This window comes from Chroicocephalus ridibundus, chromosome 9 (assembly GCF_963924245.1).
Source record: "Chroicocephalus ridibundus chromosome 9, bChrRid1.1, whole genome shotgun sequence".
Classification (NCBI taxonomy): Eukaryota; Metazoa; Chordata; class Aves; order Charadriiformes; family Laridae; genus Chroicocephalus; species Chroicocephalus ridibundus.
In genome coordinates this window covers 45,917,642-45,945,460 of record NC_086292.1, presented here as the reverse complement: position 1 = coordinate 45,945,460, position 27,819 = coordinate 45,917,642, and the positions used below count along the sequence as shown (strand labels likewise).

The window sequence follows — 27,819 nt, the reverse complement described above, 5'->3', positions numbered from 1 at the left end:
CTCTTAGCAGAGCCAGGATACTTAATGTGTTTCATTACACTTAAGTTGTAATGGTTTTGGTTTTTTGGTTGGGGTTTTTTTTGAGACAGTTAACACGGAGGAGATAAGATTACTGCACTCTGATATTTTTGAGAGCAAATTTATGTCTGTTTCTTCTTTTCTGCTCACACCAACAAAGGGGCTACAGAGATCAGAGCAATGCTAAAATGTCTTTGGTTCTGCTCTGTCACGAAACAAATTCAGCTCTCAGGGTGTGCCTTCAGTGGTTGTAAAACATACTGTACACATGGATTCAGCGTAAACTGCGTGAGCAGTTTAGGATCACTAAAACTATTGAAGATGTTGTTAATATATATAAAATACCGGGGCTGTCAATATTTCATTGGGGAGTTTTAAAACTGAGGATTTGAAAGTCTTTTTTTAATCTCTCTTGTTTTCTGAGTGAGAGGATCCCTACTAGCAGTATTTAAAATGTCTCCTCCCAACTGTTAATAGAGTTATGTATATGATTCCCTCCAGACTCTTTTTCAATTGGTAGAAGTCTGTAGAATCAGATGAGTTGTTCTTTGCAAAAGCAAACAAACATCCTCACCCACCTCAACCGTATTACATTTTTCTTGCTTGTTCCAGACCTGTATCAGGTTTATACCAGCTGAATAGAGGTAAATGCCAGTTACGTCATAGCTTTATGATATCCACAAGAATTTCTAATGTGATTTGAATGTTCACACATCACTTTATCTTATGTCTTCCCTCCTGAAGCAGTCACTCGGGATTCTCTATTTATTGTCTTGCGTAGCCTGCAATCGTCACATTCATTCTCAGTCTGATTTCCCTCCCCCCCCTTGACCAATGCCATCATGATCTCCCAGGCCTGTGTCATCAAATTCTGTGCAGTGCTTCTAAAAAGTGCTGTGCTCTTATATGTGAAAGCTGATCTCTGAAGCTCTGATCCTGCACAGCACAGGTGTACAGTCTTGCCTGTGTAGTCACAAGGCTAAAAATGATAAGCGGAGCAAGGGACGTTGGAATCCGATCTTCCGTTAAGGAGAGTGCTTGCCTCATGATTGCCAAGTCGTTCCCATCTGACAAGTGAGACTTGTGGGATGCCCTTTTCTAAGTAGATTTTTACTGTTTCTTTACCCTGGTCTAATTCTTAATTTTGTGCTTGTGAGAGCAAGGAACACAGGGGCTTGAAATTTACATCTTGTTCAGAAGGATGACTGATCTTATTGCTGCCTACATAAAGAAACTAATAAAACTTGTTTTGAAGGGCAACTTTGAAGATGCTGATCTATTTAAGTAGTTTGCAGTTGCCAGGGTCTTGAAGACCCACCTTCATCAGCTGGTTTACTGGAACAAATCCAGTAACTGGAGCAAATGGGCACAGCTCCATTGGTGATGCCTTGTTTGTGCCAAACCTATGCAAGCCAGATGAATGTAGCATGAATAAAAAGAGGTGATCATACTTTATCAGATTTATTACACAAGGTAACTATTTGAGACTAACAACTTTGTGAAGATGCAGTTGGAAATATTTTCGTATAGCAAAGCTTTATGCAACCATTTTCTTTTGTTTTGCCAAATGAAACATGAAGAAATTATTTTTATTGAGGTCTTTTTGACAAGATTCCCAGCTCTCAGTTTCACAGTACTAGGAGATCCAAAATGTCTTACTGAGCTTTTGGATATAAATTATGAACACCCCGAGGTTCTCCCTAATAATCCTGGGTGAAGCTTTTCCACCCAGTGCTGTGGATACCACTTATATTGAATCACGTGCTGTCCTTTTGTTTTCTGCTTATCCCTAGAAAATGTAACTTTGCCTAGAATTTTGAAATTTCTCATGCAGTTGAGTACACAATTTCATTTTTCTGCTCTTGCAGGCTTTCTTGCAGACACTGAGAGTAGCTTTCTCCCTCATCTGTGAGGATTACTGATTTAACATTTTTCTTCTAACAAGAGCTGAGGGCCTTGTGTCATCACCAGATTCCACATACTGATAATTTAAGAAGCATACTTTCCTACTTTACTGGAGAGACAATATATGCTATGGTGTGATTGTTACTATTAAAAATGTTTTCAGTTTGGATTCTTTCTTCTAGAATTTCAAATATATTAATTCTACTTACCCTTGTTTTCACTTTATAATGTCTTACACAATGCATTTTCAGTATATACAGCTTTCATATACAGAATGATACAAGAACTCAATTGGTATAAATTTCGGCAATTTAGGATCTATTCTTTTCATAGGATGGGTTTTTGCATTACACAGACGTTCATTGATTTGTGTCTCATACCAGGAAGAAGGAAACTCACTGAAATGTTCTGGTTTTACTGATGGAGAAAGAATCCATTCTCCAGAAAGCCCTGGCTCTTCTTAGGAGATTTTTCCTAACTTTCAGTTAGTAATTTTGATGTGGGGACAAAGCTGTTTTATTTGAGTGGAATAAAGTTACAGTGACTCATCACAGTACTGCTAACTTCCCTTCCATAAACCTTTTACTTAGAACTCTGGCTTTTGCAGCAGTACCAAAAACTGGAAGGCAGATGGAGCTCGTGCATGACAAGTGCCAACATGTCAGTATTCAATGTTTAGACATCATCCATCTTTGGCTCAAGTCTTTTTATTTTCAGTTTATTTGTTATTATATTTGTTAAACTTTAACTGACTCCTTTTTCAATGGCACGGTAATGCTAATGAAAAAGCTAATTTGAAAGGAAGTTGTCTGCCTGGTATAGTTCAAATCAGCATTGAACCATCATCTATTCAAAATAGAAGCTTTTAAAACAGTCTATCGCTAATTTGGGCTGAACTTATTTTTTGAGGAAAATTTCCTGGCAATCACATTGATTATGTTGTGAAATAGATTTCCTCAGAAGTAATGGAAAGTCCTAATAATTCGGACAAACTACAATTTTGTATGGAACAACCCTAACACTGAATAAGCGAGCAGTGGGTTTTGGCCCCGATGATGCAGTCTCTGCTCATTCTATATTCCCAGTGATCTAATTAATCTCAATTGGAAGAAGAACAATGCCTCACTGACTGCCCCAGAAACCAAATTCCTCCGTTAATCTGCTAAGCAAATGTGACAATAGGCAGAATCAACATTTCTGCCTCTGCTCCATCGGGAAATCTTAATATGGGATCACCACAAAGGTAACAAGTCAGCCAGCTCTTCGTGGCTTAGTCAGTTGTTAGTCATTCTTTAATGACTGCTAAAGGTGCATGTAGCTGATACGGAGATATTTTGTGTTACCTCTTGTTGACAAGATAATCAAGGCTTTTAAATTCATTTCAGTTAAGCAAATATTATTTTTCAACTTAGCAACATTGCTGTATGTCACAAATGCATTAATGAATAAAATTTTGTTTATCTTTTGGAATTCACTTTATGAAACTCCTTAAACTTGAGTGATTTAGTTCAATTAAATCCACTTAGAATATTATGTCCAGTTTTGCTTCACTTCAAATTAGAAAAGTAGTGAAACTTAAATAGCAAATTTAGGCAGCACATGGATGTTTATTAGTTTCAGGCAGCAAATGGCATGAAATGTTCTTTGGTCTATTTTTATATGACCTCAATAATATTATTTTTTACTACCGCCCTCTGCTGTCATTGGGGCTGTATGTTTTTTTTTTCCCTTTGTCTTTTTGCCTGGCCCAAGATCTGTTTTCTTTTCATCCTCACTGCACTTCCCTTCAGTCAACCCACAGATTTGCTGCGTTTGCAATAATTGTCAAAAGATTCCTGAGCATTTCTAATAATTCATTGCATCTAATCAGACCAAAAGTTGTTATTCATTCACCTGAAAACAGGGATTTTAAGCTTATTCTGTTTTTTGTATTTAAGCTGTTTCTACTTCCACATACCAAATTTACTCCAATTCTTTAATCTGGCTATTGCTGCCTAATGTAATTTTCTTTCTCCTTTCTTAGCCATTTATTTTTTTGAGGGAGAAGTCCCATGCTCTTCTGTGTGCTGGAACAAAGTCATGTTTTATAGAGAGACTCCGTATGGTCAGCAAAGCTCCATTGTTCCTATAAATTTGCTCTAAAAATTTGATAGACTATTAAATCCTTATACTATTCTCTACACAGTTGCATAATTTTACTACGTGTAAGCTTGAAATGGAAGTGTGCTGCACCTGGTTTTTAGTTACACATAATACACATACTTGAAATAACATATTTCCGTATATTTATGAGATGTTTGTATTTCTTAGGGAAGAGTTCCAAGTGAGGTGCCAGATGTCTTGGTTGTGTAAGAGTGACCGTTTTTGTAATTTTATTCTGCCATTCATATCAAAAGGGTGTTAACTCTGTGGCCTGTTACATTGTGATAGAAATGAGGCAGGTGGTAAGCTGTTTTTCATTCCAAGTGAATATAAATAGTGAAGGGGGGAAGCGTGGTGTATACACAGCTCTTTGATTTATGCAAGCATATTGTGGAACCTGTTATAGTGAGGTCAGATATGGAAATCTTCTGTTCCTGAGACCAGTGAGAGATTTGCTTTTAGAGAGCTTGCAGGGTTTCTCCTTTTCACATCAACCATCCCTCTGGTTACAGCTGGGGTCTGACCTTTCTTTTTATCAAATACACTAGAAATAGCTTAAATATATGCCTGGATGTTCCACGTGTTGGTGAGACACTCAGTAGACTGCTTCCTGTTAAATGCAGAATTTTTAGTTTTCGAGAGCAAACCAGAGAAGTCAAAGATACTTGGGTTTTTGCTATGCTCTGTGTATTCTTTCAGAAATTTTTCTTGTGAATTCTGGAGCACTTTGTTACTGAGAAATCTAGTCGTCAAAATTCGAGCTAAAACAGGTAACAAAGGTCAAGACATAATTGGGCTTGAGGAGGCTCTCAGGTAGTTGTAAATTAACAGTCTTGCAGTAGTGACTGCTTAGCATATGTACTTTTTTCGAGTACATATACTTTTTTTTACCTCCTTCCTGGTTTTGTCACATTTGCAATACAACACTGATAAAGGCCTTTCCAGATTATAATATCATGGCATAATACTAGCTACCAGCTCCCATTTTCCTTGGTGTGAGGAGTGTTTTGAACAATATGGCATTGTGTCTCGCACCAACTGTGCTCCTAGGGAACTATTCCAGACCATATGTCTGTAGCAGGTTAACATGTTCTATCTGACAAAAGGAGCTAATTTAGCCTCCTTTCAAAATCAGAAATGGAGACTCAGAGTAATTTCAACTGACTACAACTAGACCCTGACACTGAAACTATTTATCAGTTTTTACCAATGGCATAGGAAAAAGAGTCATGTACCTTTTACTCTCTTCCAAGGATTAATACCCCATAATTCTGGGACAGTGAAGTAATTAGGTCTATTAAACCCTTTTAGTGACCTAGTGCTTTTAGCACTGAAGTCATGCTCAATGAGTTCAAGTTTTTTAAATACATATTGATATACTTAGAACAGCCATCCTCTAGTGAGTGATTGCACCTTTATAATGGTAATTCATAGATACACAGAGCTACAAATTAGAGATAGGCCTATAAATACAGATTACCAAAGAAGCACAGCTGCAACTTTATTATAATCCTTATGTCTGTTTCTTTCATAAAATAGAAGCCAGCCCGACAACCACATACAAAATACTTACCAAATTTGGCTGCTGGAGAATACATACCTGTCAATGCTGCAGTCCTTTTATGCAACTGATAAGGAATTTTCATAGATGGACTTTTGTTTCTGTTGCATTTTACTTTGCCTTGAATTGGTGGATCAGTAAGCCAGTGTATCCTCAGTGAATTACTGAGGAACTCTTTCAACAGTAGGAAAGAAAACTAATTTTAAATATGCTTTGACCCACCTATTTGTTATTTTGTAGCAAGAATATGATATTTCTAATTTAATCAGGGCTAATTTTTCAAAAGCAATTTTTCCTTTTATTTCATTAGAGGGAAGAAAAGAAACTAAATAAGGATCTGAGTTTGCCAATACATTTGTGAATATAAATATTTTAGAGCATATACTGGTTCTGTGTATGTTTCTGTTATCATTATCAAATGTGTGGTAAAACCTCTAAAAGATTTTTTAGTCCTTGCATTAATCAAATAACCTTTTTTGTATTTAGTACCTTAAACACACAAGTATTCAATAATCTTGTTATATGTGAGCAGGACTATGCCCAACATTAAAGACTAATCACAGCTGTAAATCTTTCAAAGAATCAAAATGTAAATAGAGACATAATTTTGATTCAATTCTAACTTGATGAATTTAGTATTGGTAGACAAAGGAAAGACACCTTCAAGTGGCACAAATGCACCACAACAGGGACTATTTCCACCCAAAACTTGGCACAACACATAAAAATGCTTCTGTTAATGTCTCTGTAGAAAGTGCAATAAAAGACATGTGCATCTTGGAATCTATTTATGTATAAGTCACTTTCATATAGTTCCTTAGACTGATCACATGATACCAGTGAACCTTGAAACTGCAACAGCTTCATTCATTACTTCAGCACTGTTGAAGATCTGTTCATTTACTATACCATGTTTCCTCTTCTAGTGTTCTTTTGAGATACAAAACTTCCAAGATGATTTCGTTGCTTCTTTTTTTTTGTTTTTTAAGTACTCTTCCTACTATATGACTCTAACATTCTGCCCAACAAACAAGGGGACTATGCATTTAATCATTTACTCTTTTGGCAGGTTCCAATTACTTTACAGAATCACAGAATCACAGAATCTTCAGAGTTGGAAGGGACCTCTAGAGATCATCTAGTCCAACTCCCCTGCTAGAGCAGGATTACCTAAAGCACATCCCTCAGGGCTGCATCCAGGCAGGTCTTGAAAATCTCCAGAGAAGGGGACTCCACAGCCTCCCTGGGCAGCCTGTTCCAGTGCTCTGTCACCCTCACTGTAAAGAAACGGAAAACAAGAATAGAAAATGACTTTTTTGTTTTCCTGTGCTTAAGTAAAGAACAGCTGACCAAGTTCTGCAGGCTAATGTAATGTAGGTAAAGAAAGCAAAAATCAGGAAAAGCGGAAGTATGTAGTTAAAGAAACATGGGCTTGCTCTAGGTTTATCAGTTCTCTTACAGTTCCTGAACACTTTGATCAGGCTGCTAATAGCCATCTGACACAAATTCTATTTCTAAGCTGTAGCCACAGGACTTTGCAGAGAAGGAGTTCATTAAAATAGGCAATCTCCATACCTCTGCTTATATTTTAGAGACAATGTATAAATAAGGGGAATTGTGGTAGTGAGAAACCTGATCTAACATTGAAGTTAGTTCTGCTCTGAGCAGTGGGGGTGGGCCACTTGGCCTCCTGATTTCCCTTGTGGGGAAAGCGCTCTTGCTGCTATTATAACTAATGTGGTCATTGCTGTAGCATTAATCAATCCTTGTTATAGACTGGGCAGAATAGCTTTGCACTGAGTAGACATGGCATTTTAAAAAAGCCTTTCAGGCTTTCCCTCTCTGTTTTTTCAGCATGGGCGAGGTCCTTTCCTTGGCTGAAACATCAAATTCTGGCAAAATATTTTCTTCCAGTCCCATGAATGTGTGGGTCTATGAGTAAACATCCTTAGCACAATGGTATCAGGCGGAAAAAAAAGTTAATATTTTATATTTAATTGTATTTATTTATTAACAATAATGTACATCTAAGACCAAAGGAGAAATTTATACTAGAACTGTTTTGCGTGTTTTATATTTTTGAAAAATGGGCATTCTCTGTGTGTATCCTGTCCTTAGAGATGACTAGTAAGTAACACCACTCCTGACCTTCCCAGGTTTTACTCAGCAATAAAACACGACAGATGTTTTAACATGTATGTCTTTAACAATGTACAGGAAAATACAGGCAAGGATGGAAGAGCTAGAAAATGAAGAATAATATCGTAGTCTCCTACCGAATGTAGCCATAACTGAGACTGGAAATAAGACAGAGCAAAAGAATGTTTTTGCCCATGTCATAATTTTGGCCTGAGTAGCTACTAGTGCCATTGTTCATGTGCAAGATCTGTCTGTTGGTGTGTTATAGTGACTAAGGTAGCAATTGTTACTGTTCCACATGCTAAAGATAGCAACTCAAGGTAGTATGTTGGTGATACCTAGTTTAGTATCAGCTCAGAGAAACAGTGCTACCTATTTATTTAATGTCAGCAGTTTATTTGCTTCATCATTTCCTGGGTGGACAGTTTATTTTGAGTGAAAGCAACTCTAGGTGATCTCCTGCCTCTCTCTCCAGAAGTGTGCTACCACTAGCAATTTAAAGTGACTGCCTTTGGCTGGTGGAGACTTCTTAGATAAAGCTCAGTACCTTTTTAAAACCAGATTGCTAATGCATTGCTTACGCACAAGTGCAAAGAATGCAGATAGCTTAGATGAAACCTGTTTTGTTTTGTGGGTTTTTTGTTGTTGTTTTATCCTATATCCATTATATCCCAACAGCTATGATTTTTTTTTTTAATTGAAATAATTCCCTTATTCTAGCTTGAGATAGGTAGTGATGAGAAATAGATCAGTCTGGATTTGGAAAACAGGTGGAGAAATGCAACACAGTTTGGCCTCTACTTTATATTTTTAAATAATCTTAATATCTCCTTCAACAAGTGGAGAAAGAGAGGAAACTGATAACATGTTCTGATATTATGAAATGGAGAAGCACACTTCCATGGAAGATTTATGTGATACAGTATGCCAGCATTTAACAGCATATGTCAAGCGTGCATGGGTTGATGACAGGATAAGTTTTATTTTGCTGAAGGGAGGGCTCAGTTCTCAATGACTTGGCCATCCCCAATGCAGAGAAAGCTGTGTCAGTGAAGCTAATAATTTTTTCCTACTTCCATTTGCAGGTGTTTCCTCTCTGACCTCTTCACCACACATACATGATTTTCAAAGCAGTACAGGGTGAAGGGCAAATCCTTTGAGTTTGAAAAATCTCTGACCCTTTTCCTTCAGTTCCTTAGGGGAAAGACTGGAGTTGACTGCAGGCTAGCAAAAGTGATGCCCTTCTACAAGAAAGGCTGCAAGAAGGATCCGGGGAATTACAGGCCTGTTAGTCTGGCCTCAGTGCCAGGAAAGGTTACGGGGCAGATCATCTTGAGTGCCATCACATGGCACACAGAGAACAACCAGGCAGTCAGGCCCAATCAGCATGGGATTATGAAAAGCAGGTCCTGCTTGACTAACCTGATCTCCTTCTATGAGAAGGTGATCTGCTTGGACGAGGGAAAGGCTGTGGATGTTGTCTGCCTAGACTGTAGTAAAGCTTTTGACACTGTTTCCCACAGCATTCTCCTGGAGAAACTGGCTGCTCATGGCTTGGATGGGCATACGCTTTGCTGGGTAAGAAACCGGTTGGGTGGCTGGGCCCAAAGAGTTGTGGTGAATGTAGTTACATCCAGCTGGCGGTCGGTCACAAGTGGTGTTCCCTGGGGCTCAGTACTGGGGCATGTTCTCTTTAATATCTTTATCAATGATCTGGATCTTTCTGCCTTAAATTCTGTCTGTGGCACAGAACTCAGCAATATGCAAATATTGCAAGAAGAATATTGCAGCACTACCCAAAAGCTTGTAGTATTTCTCTATGCTTTTCTTTATACAAAGCTAGAATGGGGGAGGATCTTTTTGAAAAAGAGACATTCCTCCGTAAACCTGAAATTCAGCTCAATGCAGATAAGGCTGCAGTTTGCTTCATAATATTGCATTCCATATTATGGCTCTAAGTGCAATAATATGAAATGTCCAGGTGGTTGTACAGACTCTCATCTCTGGAAGTTCAATGAAAGCAAACTCTAGTGAATGTTAGTGCAAGGAAGAAACTATGCTTACTTACTAGGAATTGGTATCAAGGAGGAACCAAGGTAAAACAGGGATTTTGCAGAACTGAGTAAATTATTTTAAAATATTTCTAATATAATTGCTGCAGGCACAGTGTCACTCAAAGATAAAGATAGGCCCATATCCTTTAACCTTCCTACCTGCACTAGCTATCCAGTTCAAGCAGATCTGTTAAATGCAATGCGTCAACAAAAGATAATATTTCCACAGAATGATTTATGCTCGGTATTTCACTGGTATATAAAAGTGCTGCTAGCAAAGTAGTTTCATGCATATTTTAAAAGGCTGTTTCAAGTGACCAGAGACAGGAAGGCCATGAAAGATTTGTGGTTGGCAAGTTTATAAAAGGAAAATAAATGGAAGGGAAATAAAAACCCTTTCCAGCAGTATTTGACTTTCCCAACCCATGTGATAGACATAGGCAAACTTCTAGCATCTTGTTCATGACACTTAGCCACGTTCCACGCTGTTTTTAGATCCGTTGGACTGTTTTTCTTTCCCATCCCTTGGTGAAGAGATAAGTTATCTTCAGAAGGCTTAGATACTAAGTCCAGTGAAATTACAAAAGTAGAAACGTGCTAATCAGAAAAGAAAACATACTATCCTATCTAATTTACAGTAATCTTACCAGTATTTTACCCAACATTTTATTTCCTTTGTGTTTTTCTGCGTATTTTCCTTCTTATTTTCACTTAACAGTTGGATTATTAGGAGTTATGCTTTCTTGCTTCAAGAATTTAGGAAGAAACCATGGCAACATCTTCTAAGCAAAAAATTCTCTATTTTTGCTGAGCATTGCAGCAGAGAAAAGAGCTTTGATTTTGTCAGGGTACTATAGGCTTGATTCAGCCCCAAGCTCATGGTAAATGGAACAGCAATATCTTTGTCCTCATTTTTCATATGTAATCTTCTATTGAGACTAGCAATTTCCTGTTGCCTTTTTTTTTTAACTGGGGCGGGTTCCCCCTCAGGTAGCACCATACCCCTTCAACTTCTGTTCCATTCCAGCAAATTTGCAGATCTGCCACTGGTTCTATCTGCATTATATTCAGAAGGGGCTCTTGCTGATGGTTCTGTACAGCTCTAGCTATTGGCATCCACACAACCCTTAGATACAGGGCTTGGGTCCAAGTCCTCCCCCATAACTCCCTGGAGAGGCATGAAGACTCATATATAGTCAGTGTGGTGATCAAAGTTTGGGCTGCAGGCTAACATATCGATATAGATAAACCCTGGGTTAGAACTCTGTCACTGCTGGGACTGTACAGCTGCACTGAATCTCCAGTGGGGGGACAGCAATAAGCATTTTAAAATGGCATACAACCCAATGTCGAATTCACCAGTGCAACTTATAAGGTTAGCAATATTTGATGACTGTAATACCATATAAATTCTAGCTACAGCTTACTAGTCATCTCTTTTCCCAACAAACTGCAACTGTACATGTAAATTGTCCACTTGAGATTTCTAAGTGCTTTAATTTCCTGGAGCTATTTACAAATCTCAGAGAATACAGAGAGAACTTCCTTAAAAGGGTAAGAAAAGCCACTGCTGTGATTGCAGCCAGAAAAGTTTCTACAGTCAGATTGTCCTTCTATTGTTAGGTTGACTGAAAAAAGAGGGTGAAAAAATTAAAAATGTTTTTGACTATGTCCTGAAGCACAGAAGTCCCATGAACAATCATTCCCAGAGGTGACAGCTTTCTGCAAAGACTTTTATTGTCAATTGAAGACAGTTGTAGATGACATTAAAAGGAATGTCCTGACTTTCTTAATTAACATTGCTGATGAGAAAGGCTCGCACAGGTAAACCAGCTCTTGGAACATTCAGGGCTTATGAAATTGAATTGCACCAAAAGCAAATTGATAGTGCGCATTTAGGTAGAATATGTTGGCAACTTCACCCATCATGAATTTCAGTTAATTTCAAAAGAAGTTTCAGTGCTTATATATGCTTGTAGTGACTGCCTGATCTGCATGCAAGAAGGGCATACATGTCCATTCTGAGGTCACTTAGCAAGGCTCTTATCACTATGACTATTTTTTTCAGACTTCCTAATACTCCAAAGACACACAGGCTACAAATAAGCATATACCCTAAGTCTTTAGAATATAAGTACGTTTTCTCCCAGTTTCAAGTTTTACAGGCTGTATTGGGTAACTGCTCATACTGGTTTAGAGGACTGCTGAAACATCTGTATCAGACAAATTTTGGTCGTCTTCTCATTACAACTCCTCTGGATGCACAATCAATTTGGAGAGGGAAAGCCAACAAATTACAATCGTGTAGTTATTTTCTACTATGCTGGCCTGCAAAGTGATGATAACCTGAGGCAGACTGGCTTTACCAGGGCGGCCAGTGTCAGCTGGTATCAGACTTTTGTAATAACACTTCTCCCCAGCACTGAAAAGTATTCAAGACATTTGCCTTTTGTTTATAGCTCTTTCCATAAATGATATTAATCTGAAGTAACTTGTGAGGCAAAGAGCACTTCAGTGTAAACCTTCAAAGAGTGATACCAGAAACAGAGCTGCACACAGGCAGCCTTGTTTGGAATTGTTTCCCTCTTTGCTTTTCAATGCTTGAGCCCCTTCCAGACTGTGTTCTTTAAAGAGCATTTGAATACAGAGTCTGCACAACACAGCAAGGACTAGGCAGAGAGACATTTCTTTAGCTCTGCTGTTCTTCCCCAGGTTGCAATTGTCACAGTTCCGTACAAGGCTAATTGTACCACATTTCAAAAGCGGATTTGGGCCATGTTCACACTTACTTTGGAATCAGTTCTATCTGCTGTAAACTTTCCTAATTTATATTTCATGCTTATATGTCATCCCTTACACTAGGCAAAACACATTAGTACTTTCCTTAAAATTTATTGTATAAGTTGTGGCACCTTTGATGTGACAATCTAAAAATGTTTACTAAACAGTGCTATGCCTCACTAAATCTGTTGGGTTTTTTTAAACTTATTTGAGAGATGATTAAACTGAGATTAAGAGTATTCATGTCATTTTGCTAAAAATGCTCATAATAAGTAAGCGAGGATTTGGGAATAGAACCCAAATTCTTGTTTGTACTTCTGTCCAGAAATATCATCATAGAATACTAGTCTGAGACAGTGATCAGAGCTTTAACATGCATTGTGTTCAATCCCATTGGTTTTCAACGTTTAAACTATACCATCAAAAGTCAAGTATGTAAAATAGAAATTCTTCTTCTTGAGAGAACCAGCTATAATGAATTACTTGCTTGTCACTCAATAAAATACATATATACTTAAATCAACAAGAGTAGTGTTCTCATAGGAAGTGCTTATATCATCTCCAGATCAAAACAGCACAGGGGTTTTGACACTATAGGGGCTTCACTTTCAGTGTATATATTTTGCATGTTCACTTAATAAAATATTATTCCAGTCTTCAAGTCCTATATTTGCATTCACATTACAATTATATAGCAATTTTGTTGAAAAAAATTAGATGTACATTTTTTGCATTACTGAAGAGCTAATAATGTCATTTTAGCACAGATTCACTCTCTATCACTAGGATTTCAGTTCAGAGATGTTCAATGTCCAAATCAGTCAAACTGAATTTAATTTAGACATCTAACTCCCTCAGGCCTAGTTGGAAAATGTCAGCCTAAAATAGCACGTGCTTGAATACAAACTAGAAAGGCACTTCTGATGTATATATTTGTACGTATAAACAAATGTCACAAACAGAGTATATTGGAATGGCAACTACCCCCTTCTTCACGAAGTTGAATTGCCATTCACAGAATTAAGGCAATGATAAGGAGTTGCAGGAGCAATACTTCCTTCCACTTGCATAGCGCCTGAATAAAATGAGAGAAAGAGCTCCTTAACTTCACCAGGTACTGACTAGTGATCATAGGAAAGATTAAAATAGCTACCACTGAGGTACCAGTTACAGACTGGCCCAAATGCCAAGGGTTTAGAAAGTGAGCTAATGCTCTAAACAAGACTATATATATATATATTGGGTAACTTAGGAGTCAAGAGCAGAATTTAATGCTACTCAGTAACACAAACACAGAAAGCACTGATAATTTATTTGCTTTTGAACAGGACCAAGTTAAATGTTTCTTAGCTTTGTTTTCAGTTAGAAAAATAGGATATCAGATGTACATGCACAAATAATTTAGTTTTGTTTATAGTTCAGTAAATGAAGTGCAGAAGTTACACATACCTCTTTCAAAGTGTACAAGATCAGTCATTACCTACCTGCTGCCCTAAACCTTCCCTGGAAGCAAGTGAAAAGCTTGTCTAAAGTGTGCTGAAAGGTAAATAAAGCACGTAACACACCAGAGAAAACATAACATAGCCACAATTTTGAGGGCACAGGGACAGCACAACAGAAAGAAAAAATCCTGAAGCATGTTCTTGAATGAGGCAATTATTAGGCAAAATGCCAAAGAATTCATATGGGAAATTTCTCTGATTCTTTCACTTAACAGAAAGCAATCAATAACTGTGTTTTTTCATCCTGAGCTCATTTTAAAGAAGCATGACAAAAAACTTCTAGTAGAAATAAAGAATTCTGCATTATCACCTTGAACTAATTAAATCATTCAATATTCAGAAATTCTTAAATAAATAATTCTTAACTTTTTCTTCTTACTATTGGTTTATAGATTTATTATCAAAAGCTAAAGCTGTAAACTTTCTTTTTTTCCTATCAAAATCGGTAATTTATACCATTTATACTGAAGAATGGCAAATTGCTTTAGTGTTTCAGTTTTAGTGTTTCGGTGTTATAAAGAGCTATAATATGTTTCAGTCAGATTCCTTGTAAAGCTGATTGTAAACAACATTTGAATTAACAATTCAAGTATAAATTTACAATTCAATTAAAAGTCAAATAAAATTCAAAGAATTAAAAATAAAATTAGAAACTAAATTATTGGAATTGGAGTTTGTTTTACCAAAAGTTTGTTGAAAAATGTATTTGGGAAAAAAAGCATTAACGATGTATTCTGTGATATCTGAGATAACTCCTAATGGATGCATTTTTATAGAATTCAAGAAACTGCATTTAGCTTTTGTTTAGGTGGCTGGAAAACACTTTCAGAATTCTTTCAAGAAAGCTGAAGGTAATATGAAAAATAATGCTTTAAAACTGACAAGTGTTCCTGTTTGTTTCTTACAGACTCAAAACAAAAAATGCAACAGCATTCCCATCTTTGCTTTTTAACATAGTTCAGCAGTAGCAGAGAGTATCTATAGGTTTTTTTTTGCTATAGTCTTTCCATAGAGTACTATAATTTTCTTCAGCTTACCATGAATAGCGATAAAGAAAGAAAAGACAAACACAGATAATAATTTGATCTTCTTCTTCCCACCGAATTAGTTAAATTGCATAGCTAGTACTGACATCAGGTTATGATTGTTAAGAATTTTATTTGCAGTGCCTTGATACTAGTTTGCTCATATATTGGTGGTGTTAACAGTCTCACATGCTGATGAAAGTAGAAGGCAATGGGTTACTTCAGGCTTAGTGTGCTATTGCCATGGACAAAGGGAGGCTCTTGAATATATTGTGCAGATTTTCAATGTGCTAGGAGAGCCCTTCCACAGCAGCAAATTTTCACAACTATATATTTGCTCTGTTAGCCACAATTTGCTTCTTCTATTGTTACTAATAGAGACCTTATTTGCATTTTTCCACATTCTGGATTTTGCAAATATTTGCACAGTGAATCAACAGGCTTTACAGACAAAAAGTCTGATAAATACATTTGGATTACATTTAAGGATAATAATTACAGTACCAAACTAAAACTCATGGAAGACAATGGCAAGATCTCCACTCTATTCAGAAGGCTTTGGATGAGGCAGTTTGCAAAAGCAAGTTGGCAGAAACACAGGAAACTATTGCCTATCTTAGTTAAATCCCAGAAAGTAAATATTGGGTTTAGGTTTTTTTTTTGTTTGTTTGTTTTTTTAAAGGCTCCCCTGTTTTAAGATAAAGAAATTCAGGTAGCAGCCCCTGATGTTATCTTGCACATACGGTTTAGGTATTCATGTCCTGTCTTAACTAAGAGCATTTTAAGATGAGGCCACATACAGAGAAGATTTGAGTTTTGTAATAAGATTTATTTTCATCTTGTTTCCTAACAAAAAGGGAAGTTAAATAGCTCATGTAAGAGTTGATATTTTTTCCTCTCTTCTCTAACCACCAGTTCTTAAATATTTTGGTCACTATTCCTCTCACAAAAAGCGACTGTGCTGCTGAAAGAAGGGCCAGGAATTAGAATGGCTGCATACAGGGATCTTAGCCCAGAAGTAACCAAGACAGAGGGGCGCCTAGAAGTGACAGAATGGGTAAAAGGGCACACAAACACAGCACATATGAAACCTAAGTAGGTACAACCATTAGCTTAAGAGTTGGCAATGTTATAAAGATGCTTTTCAGATAGGCAATTTATACCCTGGCAGATCTTATTCTGGCTGACTCTTTGTAATGAACCAGGCTTCTTCATCTTAGTAACAGAAACTTGGCTCAGCCAAATCATCCACAGAACTAGGAGAATGCAAAAGCCAGCAGTGAAGATAAATTCCATATTTGTAGTTGCTGCTGAATGATTCTGCTGGAGAATCTGATGCTGGCATCTGCACTCTGTAACTCATGGAAAAAGTTACACTTTTCAGCTCTGCCATCCAATATTAACAAGTATCTAACTCATTTCTTATTCTGCCAGCATGTTTGAAAGCTTTGTTGTGGTAGGAGGCAGGTGCTCTTCTCCATAAGGGACGTAAGTTCTCCATAAGTTCATGTAATGAACCCTCCTATCTTCCCTACTTTCCCCTGCTGTGAATCATGGCATTATGGCGACAAGGGGGCATCAGTTAGAACATCAGTGTACAGCTCTAAGAGACACCAGAGCAACACAGAAGGTTGTTCATCTGCTTGGATCCAAAACTCATAGCCAGCTATATCCCGGAATCACGGAATCTTCAGAGTTGGAAGGGACCTCTAGAGATCATCTAGTCCAACTCCCCTGCTAGAGCAGGATTGCCTAAAGCACATCCCTCAGGACTGCATCCAGGCAGGTCTTGAAAATCTCCAGAGAAGGGGACTCCACAACCTCCCTGGGCAGCCTGTTCCAGTGCTCTGTCACCCTCACCGTAAAGAAGTTTTTCCGTGTATTTGAACGGAACTTCCTGTGTTCTAGCTTGTGCCCATTGCCCCTTGTCCTGTCACTGGGAACCATTGAAAAGAGCCTGGCTCCGTCCTCCTTAAACCCACCCTTTAGATACTTGTAAACATTAATCAGGTCCCCCCTCAACCTTCTCTTCTCCAGGCTAAAGAGTCCCAGCTCTTTCAGCCTTTCCTCATAAGGGAGGTGCTCCAGTCCCATAATCATCTTGGTTGCCCTACGCTGGACTCGCTCCAGTAGTTCCCTGTCCCTCTTGAACTGGGGAGCCCAAAACTGGACACAGTACTCCAGTTGTGGCCTCACCAGTGCAGAGTAGAGGGGAAGAATGACCTCCCTCGACCTACTGGCCACAGTCTTCCCTATGCAGCCCAGGATGCCATTGGCCTTCTTGGCGACAAGGGCACACTGCTGGCTCATGGATAATTTGCTGTCTACCAGGACCCCCAGGTCCTTCTCCTCAGAGCTGCTTCCCAGCATGTCCGACCCTAACATATACTGGTGTTTGGCATTCTTCCTTCCCAGGTGCAGGACCCTACACTTGCTTTTGTTGAACCTCATTAGGTTCTTCTCTGCCCAGCTCTCCAGCCTGTCCAGGTCACGCTGGATGGCAGCACGGCCCTCTGGAGTGTCGGCCACCCCTCCCAGCTTGGTATCATCAGCAAACTTGCTGAGGATACACTCTGTCCCCTCATCTAGGTCATTAATGAATATATTGAACAAAATTGGTCCAAGTATTGACCCCTGAGGGACACCACTCGTTACAGGCCTCCAACTGGACTCTGTGCCACTGATCACAACCCTCTGAGTTCTGTCACTCAGCCAGCTCTCGATCCACCTCACTGTCACCTCGTCTAGCCCATACTTCCTCAGCTTCCTAATGAGGATGTTATGGGAGACAGTGTCAAAAGCCTTGCTAAGGTCAAGGTAGAAAATATGGTTTAAATAGAAATGTAACCATTATCTAATGCAGTCTAAGCTGACACTCATGTCTGTGAACTATAGAAACTGAAGAACTTGTACATGTCCCCTTCTGCTGTCCTTGATACAGGGCTAGCTAATTGTTGGCAGATAACTGGGGGCAATGATCTCCTCAAGTGACAGAGCCCATCTGCCTGAGCCTTCCTACACTCTTTGGAATTTGGCTGGTGGTTCACAGGCACTGATAATAGGAGATTCCTCCCCTCCGCTCTTACTGGCAGGAAGTGTTTTATTTATGATACCACAAAATATTCGCTCTGCTTCAAGACAAAAGAAGAGCGGTTGTCACTGCTTTACAAACATAATCTTTTCAATGTTATTCCTGTGAAAAGAAGTCCCAAAAGGGAGTCACCAGGTTACATTGCTATGGATTTGGTCATCTCTTGCATGAAGTTAATGTCCCACTTACTATTTACTTTAATGATGTGGGATCAGGGCCCAAGTATCAGCTATTCTTTGCAAATCATACCATATTCAAATAATTGCTAAGAAACATGCTTTTTCTTCTCCCCTCAGCTGAAAGGTATTTGCGCCAGGATAAGAGAGGAATCATTAAGCTGTCAATACATTGAATGGCCTGCCAGCAACTGGGTTACATGAAACAATTTTACTTTAATTTAGCAACTCAGTGGAGCTATTTTAATAACAAGCGTGTCCTTTGTAAGTTTCCAGAAAAGGGAAAACTAATACATTTATTATAGAACACTTATGTTTTTGTTCTGACAGAGAATTATACCCACTTCGGAATGCTAGCACAAATTTTACTTGTGTTTTTGTTTTTCCCTAGAGTTAATGTACAGTTAAAGTGAATTCCCATGCTTCAGATGAGATTAATCTATTTTCAGCTGCAAGTAAACAAAACCATATTTGGTGTCACATAGAATAAACAGCAAATCTCCAATTTAGATTTTATAACATCAGTAACCTATTGATATGTTATTTACTCTTAATTGAACCATGGTGCAAAATAAGATGTACAGTTAGTTATTAAAGAAAAATGGGGCTCTGTTACATTTCCCCTTAAGGAATTAATATGATATTTTATATTTTGTTTATTTTCTTTCTTTAAAAGAAAGCAAGAAATTATACTGCTATTCTTCTGGTCTATAGCATCTATAGTTCACTTCATTTTTTAAAAAAGAATACAGAACATTATAATAAGGTTTTTTTCACATTACATTGCTCAGAAGCTGATGTTTTCCTTCTGCAGGAAAACTCTACTATTCTACTCAGTAATGTGCTGTTACAGGTCTAAGTGGAAGAAATTTATTAAACTTGACCAATTTTTAGAGGAAGACTTTTCAATAAGAATTGTGCAAACTGTTCCTTTGTAATAACTAATCTAATGCTGAATAGCAACATCTAACAAAAAGACAAAACTTCTAAAGCTGAATCCAAGCCACAAAAGTTGCCTGATTCAAGATTCAAAAAGTGAGGCCAGGAGTCTCTTAGCATCGGCTGGTTTTTTGGACTGTTTTAACTGTCCATTCTGCATTATGACAGCAGCTGCAGGGGTAGTTTCCAGCATAGCTGTTTGGAAACCATTTCAATATAAGTTTTTCCAGATGTAGGCTCACGTCTGCCAAATGGTCTGGCTCTTCAGTATAAAAAGCAAATTGGAAGTTGAGACTGGTGCTTTAGCAGTAAGCAGCTTTAATCAATGCTCAGTTCAAAGAACCTGCCTGCCTGAAAAACTGTGATGGTTCCACAGGGCTTCATTTGGAGAGTGATATAAAAATGTGTCAAAGCCTTGTCCCCCCTGCCAAGTTTTTCTTTTTCGTTCCCAGTAACATAAATTGTCTAATAATCTATATAAAGTTAGAAGGATTTCTATTGAGGCTTCAGAAAATTGATTTTATACCCAAAATACATAAAAAATACCCACAAATACTGTGTGTTATGTATAATTACTTTCTCACACAAGGAAAGGATACATTACCAGCTATCCAACCAATCAAATTATTTACTGTGCAATGAGATGGGATCTTATGGAATAAATAAATTCTGCAAAGGTACAATTTACCTACCAGAAAAGCATCTTTGTAACATTGCTAGTTCTCAGGTTGTAGGAGTTCTAAACTTTAACTCTTCCCCCCTTCAAAGAAACATTGATATTTAGCGAAGAGACTGATGTCTATGTATCACCTTAGAATTATCTGAAGTTTTGTTGAGTACAGTCTACCATTGTAGATTATTCTATTCTATTACTGTTTGTCAACTGTGAAGTACCTGGGCTGTGTTTAGTGTACCACTTCCTACTGCTGAATTAGAGGAGTTGCTTAAAATACTAAATTGGAAGAGTTAAAGCTTTTCTCACTCACCTCACTCACCTAATCTGGGATTCTGATTATTTTATTAGAGGAGGATTCACAGGGAGGGGGATACGCATACCCTATGGTGTTCTGTAGCATATTTATACAGTACTAATTTTCAGACTCCTTTTCCTCTTCCTACTTTCTCACTCTCCCTCTCTCCAAACCACTGCAGGATCCTTAGATGTATATTATGCCATGAACAGGCAATCGGATGATGAAAAAACATCTGATTTTGCAGATGTAGTTCCAGTTACCATGTATTAATGTCCGTCTCTCAATTACTGCCACTCAAAGTTTGTAGAGTTGCTGGTAAAAAGATTGTTTAAAATATACTGAGTGTTGAAATTAAATCTTGACATTCAGAGCTAGTGGGTTGAAAGCATTCAGATTTCCTCCCACTACAGGAACAAGATCTACCTTTGTATGAGGTGTCACTGGCATTTGAAAGATGGATCTCTGAAAACTTGCAAGTTTGTATCTAATTGATAACAAGAAAATTAAAGGTTAATACTTTATAGTATTGCATTTAAAGCCAACCATAAAACTAGTTATTAAAAATCAATTTCTTGTGCTATTTGCTTAAAATTTGGATTAAACAGGCGCTGCATAAATAGCACCACATTATCTTTGTCTATGGGTATAATACCCAGCACATGCTGCATTCAACTGGAAAGTATCACGTAAATGAGAATAAATAAGATTCGCAGTTTCCCAAACACAGGAAATAACCATGTACCTGAAAACATTCGTTTTCTTTTCTAAGGCTGTGAGTTGATCTGGAAAGGTTTGGGTTTGTTTTTTTTTTTTCTACAATCTTTACTTTCAGATTTAGTAAATAGAGTCTTAAAGCACTCAACTCCCTAAGGACTAATATTGTGACCCCAGATTATTCATTACCTCTAAATATTCTTTGACTTCCATAAAATTGCCATGATAGATGAGGGAAAAGAAAAACATCAGTTTATAGGTTCAAAGGAAAAAACAAAAACATGGTAGTATGCAATATTTTCACTCATTTTCAGGGTGTTCTCTCCTGGCTTTGGTTGGTAATCTAAGGATTTTAGAGTAATTTCTTTAAAAAATCCTAAGGCAAATTTCAAGGGCTCTGCTGTAAGAGCAATTCCCTTTGCCCGGACCAAAATATATGAACCTTTGGGTCAAGCTCTCACCAAAACCCCTTGCTGAACAGAAGCTAGTCTGCATTATCACCGATAGCTGAGTAACAACCAGTATTTATATAACTGCTTACCACTGTACAGTCAAAACCATTTACAATAAATATACTTTACTTCCTAAAATGGGATAGCAAATACAAAGTTATCTTAGTCACACTCCCACCTCAATGCATAGCTCCAGAGGCAATGCTTTTATGAAAGCTGAGAGGTTTAATGAAATTAACCACATCCTTACTTAGTTTGACTGTCACAGGGCAAACTCTGTTACTCAGAGTAATAGTATTTTTCAATACATCTGTATATACTAGTGAAAAATAAATGTATTTGACTTGTCTCTTACTGTTACTCCAGTGAGAGTCTAAGAAATTTATATAGTTGAATTATATGCTATACTACCTTCACTTACAAATCTCATTTGGCGCCCACAATAAAAAAAAGGATTGATAGCAATTCAAGAAACTGCTGACGTATTCAGAGCAAGTTTTTATTTAGATCTCTTCTTGGCTGGGCATCTTTTTGCATCATTAGAATCTACGTTCATTTGCACTTCTCAGAGATATTTAGGCACAAGAGTCACACAAATGCCTGATGGAAAAGACAGATGAGTCAAACTATTGGATCGTTCCCAGGGCAGCAGTTCAGATAGCTAACTCTTCAGACTTTTTCCTCTGCTAAATGTCAGATATGTCACCGTTTTAACAGCCATTGCCTGAAGAGATTTGATGGTGTGCCACCACCACCCCGCTTGATTAATCAAAGCAGCAAGTGAAAAATGAGAAGAGAATATGTTCAACTTCAATTTTATTCCTAACTCATAGAAAGCAAATCAGTAATTCTCTTGGTCAACTCCTCTGTTTAAGTGATAATAGCAAACAGTGACAGAGGTGGTCATACAGCATCTCACTGTTTTCACAGGATGATACAATAACATTCCGCAAAAGGAAAGCCAAAATTATGAGAAAAATCAACCAACCTAAAGCAGCAGTTTCCAATTTAAAAGAAAATTTGCCTTTTTACAGAGTTGTATGAAATAGCTGGCTATCTTGCAGGCATACACTCTCTGCAACACAAAATTAAAATGGCAAACAATGCTGACCTGATAATAAACTACAAGCTGTATCTCCCTGCCTGTTTTTCAGGGCCGCAAAAAAGGTGACAAAACAGAGATCAAATAAGATCAAAACACTGAAACCCACCATGAATCTCCTTCTGACCATTGTCCCAAAGCACAACATTACTATCAGGAAACAAAGCTAGTATGACAGGCTTCTCATTCTTAACAAAAATGAACGTACTCTGTTTCTCCTATCCATCATGAAGACCCAGTGTCCCTTCTTCATATTAAATACTGAAAAAAAAAATATTTTCCTTGAGGATAGATTGGTTACATAGATGAGTACAGGAATAAAATTAATACAGGTGAGCATATTTCTTACACTCTGTCTTTTCAGAATAATAGTCACTGTCTTTATTTCCCTTAGTAAAATAACGACTGAAATTCAGTACAAAGGAAGTAAAATAAAAATAAAATTTAAAATTCATGCAGCCATATCTGCTTGTGGATTACAAGTCAACCTGTTAACTTCTTGTATCCACCTAGATTTTAGTTTTCTGGTCTATTCAAGGTAAATTTTTTACTGTAGAATGAATTACATAAGTAAAAGCGAAGTAGAACTTTTAGCCTGGTAGAAGCATTTTGGTTAAAGTATACTGAAAAACTGAAGCAAATTCTACCTAGTATTAGGGTTCAGCATCTCTTCACTCTTTCTCACCTGAATAAAGGGTCTGTAGTTGAGCAAAGCAGGCTTCATTCCCATTGGAAATTCCTGCCACACCAACTTCACATTGTGATTAGGTAATGAAAACCAAAACCAATACTAGTGGTTTGTGACAAGCCAATAGGTAGAGATAACATCTTTCAAAATACAGAGGTTTTACTAGCTGAAATAAAGCTTTTCCTTGTTTGTTGGGCACATTGCTTATTATTTTGCTCACATTTGGTTGCAGGGGTACATCAGGAAAACAGTTTTACCTTTGAAACTATTTAAATTTGGAGTATGGATAAACACCTTTTCCCCCCCCATTCCTTTATAGAATTTAATATTGAGAGATGCCCATATTTTCATTGCATCTTTAAAATGTTATCACAACTGATAAGTGTGTCAAAACCCAGAAACTGAAATCTTTACCAGTGTATTAAACACCAATCCACTGTGAGTCCCATTCCTTACTATTCAGAGACACGCTTCAAGTTTCTCAGAAATCAGATCTTCACCATTGACAGTTTAAACGGCAATACTACTTAACTTAGTAGATGAAGGCTGAAAACATGTTTTTCTGACAGAGGCCGGTTTCAGTAGAAACTATTTTGCTCATCATGTAATCATCTTCAGAATACGCTGTGATTTGTCAGTAGCTTCAGGTACTGTTTTTCCCTGTTTTGCAAGAAGTGGTGAACTATGCATTTTTCTCAGTATATTAAAAAAGAATGATCTCTTTAGAAAATCTCACTCTTTCACACAAAAAAACTCGTTATGACACATTTCTTTAATCAACAGAAAACGGGGTTAAAGGCATGATATTTTCTTCATTACAAATAAAGCACATGGTTAAAGACAAAAATAAACACCACAACAGAGAGAGAAGTACTGTTTAAAAAAAAAAATCCTTTTCTATTAAAGGTCTAAACGTGCATAAAAAGGTTGTCTTTACTAGAAAAGGGTAAAAGTTAAGACTTACCTTGGTCAAATCCCAGGATCCAAGGAAGACTATGATGCTGGCAACTCCAGAAGTTCCACCTTCTGTGTTGTTTTATACTCTGCCTCTCCCACTGCCTGCTGCTGAACTCGAGAACCACTGCTTGTCCACCCATTTTGTGTGTAATTACAATAAAGAACACGCTATATTTTGCCACCATTTCTATTATCAATGTGAAAGCCTTTGCTGGAATGAAAATTATGTTCATTCTTTGAACCGAAATTAACTCATCAGTCTGAGAGGCCTTAGAGCAAGATATTTATAGACTCAAGGTCCTTTTTCTTTCACAATGTAACCTTAAAAACATCAGACAGGAAGAAAGAGATTTTGCATTGATTTTGATTGTTTAATACTCAAGAGTGAAAAAGTGTAAAATCACAAAGCTTATACCACCACAAAAATGCAGTTTCATTGCAAATGACCAAAACACAAGCTGCCTGCAAAGTTTCACACAGCTGACATCAAACAACCCAGTTTCAACATTCTTACCGTCTTTTTTAAACACCTGCTATTCACAAACATCGCTCAATACAGAGTTCTAGGTCTCTTGCACATCTTTCTTTATATTCTATGTTATATTTGCTTTCTAGACCAGCGGTTTACACATTTGGAAAACAGTGCCCCACTTCTGATCTATATCAGCATATAAATACATAGGTTTTACCCCCCGTATTACTAATTATAATTTAAAAGCATTTTGTTTAATCCAAACTCAGCAGTAAAGTTCTTATTTGTATTTAATGAAAAGCACAACTTATATGAGTAAGCTTCAGAAGTGCATGCTGACCGAGGTTATATCACCAATCCTTTCAGCCACAGGTTACAATACTTATGCAGAAAGCGATCATACAGGGTGAGTTAGTACGTCAGACAGTAGGTTATATTTGCTCTTACTAGTAATGCATGTACGTACGGCCTGATTCTGCAAATGCAACCATTAGGCCTGCAGGCTGTGATTGTCCACCTAAGTACCTTTTGTTGCCTGAAGGTAGTATTATCCAAAAGCTATTATTATGTCAAAATGTCTCAAGTTAATGACAACTAAATGGAAAATGGGCTGCTTACACAAATAATTTTAAAACTTAAAGCTTTTTCACATGAGATACCTTTGTTTTCACAGCCTGAAAGTATTCATGCAAAGAAACTGTGCATATCTTTAAATGTTATGCTAAAGTACATTTCCAGTTCCCTACAATAAACTAACTTTCTAACAGTTGATGAAAATCCTGATCTTAAATAGAACTAAAGAAAGTACACAGAAGAAATTTTTCCCTCCAGACAATTTAAGTAGAAATGGATCTTGGTATAACCTACTACATCTGACAGTGATGTGTAAAGGAATTTTTAAAGAGCTGTTGTTGCCTCAGTGGAAACAATGCTGATATTTTATTATTTTTTTTTTCCTCCTTCAATACAAAAGCCATCTACACTTCATGATTGCTCCTTACTGGTTTATTGCTTCATCTGACATTATAATCCTCTGAGCAGCTGAAGATAAACATAACAGAGTGTTGGTATAGTTGTTCCTAAGGAGCATGGGTGTTAAAGATTCCAGAAGGTATCAATAAATGGGTTTGATCTTGTAAGCTTTTTGTTGGTTACAAAATATCTTTTCTGCAGATATTCTTACCTCTGTTTTACAAAGAATGATTAAGTTTCATTTTAGAACAGAACTTCAAGAAAACTAGCACAGATTACTTTTTTTTCCATTGTGCTGCTTATTGCAGAGCTGACTTCTTCCTTTATGCAGTTTTTTAATACCTGAAGTACAGAACCTGATTGCTTGCGGTTAGACATGTAGCTGGAAGATTCTGGCTTATACACAATTATTAAAATAAACACAGAGATGTTACCGTCTTTAAAATCATATGGTCAGCTGAGGAAACAAAAGTATATTTTAAGTGTTAAAATTAACAACACCCTATTTATAAATGGAAGCACAAGATCTTTTTAGCATGTATGAATAATTTTGAAAAAATATTGTCCATTACACAGTGAACAGTATAAATTCAGCTAAATAAATAAAGAACAGCTAAAGCTTAGCATACATGCCTTTAGTGCTTCTACACAACTCAGTTTCCTACTCATTTTCCAGCTGTTGGTTACACTTCCTATTTCAACACGTGATTTCATAGTATATGATCAAAAAACATCCAATCTTGATCTACACTGATACTCACACTTATACAAAATGAGGAAAACATAGAAAATTTTGCAGTGCAGACAAATCTCATGAGTTAATCTTTGGAACATTAATAGTTTTGTACAGTTTTAAACTTAGTAACTAAGGCACACAACAATTAAACTGTCCCATATCTGAAACAGCATGATATGTCAGTCAGCATGTAGCTTCTCTTTAGCTTTGCATTTACATTTAATATTATAAAGTAGCAGTCAGTTTTGAAAAATCTAGCTTCTGTTAATACTAAGGAATCTGAAAAGTGACTAGCCATGCCAGACTACGATAGTTTAACTGGATTCTAATCTGGATTAGTATACACAAAACTATGCTTACATAACCACAGGAAAAAATTCTGAGTCAGAGACCCCCGGATTGGCACAACAGAGCTATCCGGATACAGGTGTGTTTCTACTCTGCAGAGGTGTGAGAGTGAGTCAGTGAATGTGTGCGTGTGTGTGTGTGCACGTAAAAATAGCAGCTTCTCATTTGTCTATCTTATTTCTCCTATGTGTCCGGTATGGTATCTTCTTACTCCAGTGACAAAAATATATTGGCTGCTATTTTTGCTTCTCCTAGCACTGCACAGTTTAGTACAGTTACTGGTACTGGCTTCTGATCTAGACTTTGAAGTCACTGAATTACAATTTTAAAGTTAAATTATGTCCTTCATTTAACCAATGTGCAATCCACGTGAAATTAGCTTATTTTCAAATTATTTAAGTAGAAACCAACTTTGGCCTGAGGCAAATGTTACAACCAGAAAAAAAGGAGAAAAAAAAAAAAAAAGGAAAATTCAAATCTCAGGTTGGGTTTGAAGGCCTAGTAATTGAAACGGGCATCTTCTCATTTGTAAACAAAAAATGATTATCTGGAAATGACTTGACACACAGTGATCATAAGTGTCATCAATGCCATTTTTTACAAGCTTTCTTCAAAATAGAACACATATTAGCTAATTTCACTGTGTTAAGAAATCAGGCATTATATAATAATGTTTGACACTTCACACTTAACCTTTAGCAATACCTAGTATCAAGGTAACCCATATACTGCAAAATAAGTTGATGTTATTAACATACGTAGCCACTGAAGCTGTAAAGAGTTCTCCTTACTTCAGTGGAAATAATATCCAGACTATTTTTAAAGTTTGCTTTCTTTTGAAAGTTATTAAATGTACTACTGTCTAACAATAAAAAACACTATTTCTCATTATGAACGCTGTGAGACATTTTTGCTTCAGTGTTACCTCTTTTTTTTTTTTGCACTGCATTCCAGCTATACCAATAATATAATTTTTGTCAATTCTTTCTATGCTTAGTTTGAGTCTACAGAATTGTATTTATTTTTTATAGCTGTAATAACTGTATCTTAAAATATTTTCATTAGGTATTG

At 37.1% G+C, this 27,819-nt stretch overlaps 1 long non-coding RNA gene across 1 annotated transcript in view; it reads left to right on the top strand.

Annotated features, from left to right (window-relative positions):
* Positions 1–27,819, top strand: part of LOC134520357 (uncharacterized) — a 38,999-nt gene that overhangs the window by 1,349 nt on the left and 9,831 nt on the right. The window lies entirely within an intron of this gene.